Below are 1,915 nucleotides of genomic sequence, written 5' to 3'. Positions count from 1 at the left end.
CATAAAAATTCAAATAGAAAATAACTTATTTGTAAGTTGTTTTTAATTTAAGTTTTATATTTTAATTTTTTTTTAAAGAATTTAATTAAGTTGTTTATCCAAACTGACACTTAGCATATTAATAGCATATCCAATCCGACCTTTGATAATTCTCTAAAAATACAACTTTGTCTCTTTAAAGGAGAAGATCATCAGCAGCCCATTGTTGAATCTTAGATACCTTTTTCTCCTTATGCTCAACTCTAAGGTAGCGTTTGTTTTGAGGTACTGAGACAGAGACTGAGAGACTGAGACTCAGTATTGTGTTTGTTGGTTCAGAGACTGGTACTAAAATTTCTGTCTCTGTCTCCAAAATTTCAGTATTTCAGTACCTCCAAAAAGTAGGGACACGGGAGACTGAAATTTTTAGAGATAGAGACTAAAACTTTAATAACATTTTATACCTAAAATACTTTCATTTCAATTAATTAATTCCAATCTTACCCTTTGTGCAAATTAAATTAAAGTTTCATTCTTGTTTTAATTCTTGTCTCCCATTTTGCAGCAAACAGAATACTGAGATTTATTTCAATCTCTGTCTCTTAGTCTCTGTCTCTCATTCTCAGTCTTTCTGTCTCTGTCTCTCCACCAAACACTACCTAACGGTGTTAGCACCATGAGTCATAGAAATCATTTTTCAGAAACTACGAGTCGCACTCTATGTGATTAAAGTGTTGGTGGAGACAATAAGAGCTGCACTTTTTCTTCTAAGAATGTTAGGCAATAAAAAAAATTATGTCTTCAAGATGTTATTGTGGCACCTATATGATTTTCTTCCAATCTTACACAAGACTTAATTCAAATAGATTCTTCCTAGGATGTCCTAATTACAATATAAATAATGTTTTATAATTTTTGTATAAAGTTGATTTTTTTTGTATTTTTTTAATTCTAAAAAATTTATATAATTTTTTGTATTTTTACAATTAACATTTTCAATTTTCAGACACCAGTTCTATATTATAAGTACTTCAAGTGGCTAGATGTATTAGTTAAAGAAAATACTAATGAAGACATTACTTTTAAGAATACTATTTTAATGGAAAGGAGATTAAAGAAGTTAAAGTATAAAGTGAAGGAGTTAGACATGAAATTAAATTTAAAAATTTAGAACGAAATTGAATCTCAAGGTTGTAGATATGATAACAAATATTTTAGACTTGTAACTTTAGATATAATTAGTATCCTAATTACATTCGCCTTTAGGGTATGCCCCAAGTAGGTGACATAACCTTATTTTCGGTTTGTTGTGGTAATTATATTACAGTGTAATACTTTTGAGATATAACTAAACCTATTTAAGATTACAAGGTTGTTAAACTCGTGAGTCTAGCTAATTTCGTGGAGCTGACCTAGACTCGACTCGTAGACTCGTATGAGTTTACCTGTTATACGTTTTTTATAAAAAAATATATATATATCATGTATAATATATAAATTTACTCAGATATAGACATTCAAACTTAACAATTTCAACATGAAAACACATGATAAATTAAGATAATACTACAATTACAAGTTACAACAAGTACTCTAGAGTCTAGATCACATATTTAAATCCTTCACAAGTATGTATCTAGTTCAACATAAAACACACAATCACACAATCAAAGCTTCATAAGACACAACCAAAAGACAAAAGAAAACAACAAAGCAACAATTAAATGTTCTAATAAAGTCTAAAACTCAAATCCTCCAATATCTTCATCTTTCATGGCATCAACATCATCGTCTTCACCATCTTCATTAGAAACATCATTTTTTTCAGGCTCAGGTTCAACACGGCCAACAAAATCATCATCATCATTCACATGTTCATCTTCTTCCTCTATTAAATTTTGTTGTGGATCCCCAATAAACTCATTCTCACCTCCCT

This window comes from Arachis ipaensis, chromosome B08, assembly GCF_000816755.2.
Source record: "Arachis ipaensis cultivar K30076 chromosome B08, Araip1.1, whole genome shotgun sequence".
In the NCBI taxonomy this organism is placed as follows: domain Eukaryota; kingdom Viridiplantae; phylum Streptophyta; class Magnoliopsida; order Fabales; family Fabaceae; genus Arachis; species Arachis ipaensis.
The sequence above is the reverse complement of the archived record's forward strand: the minus strand, read 5'-3'. Positions refer to the sequence as shown.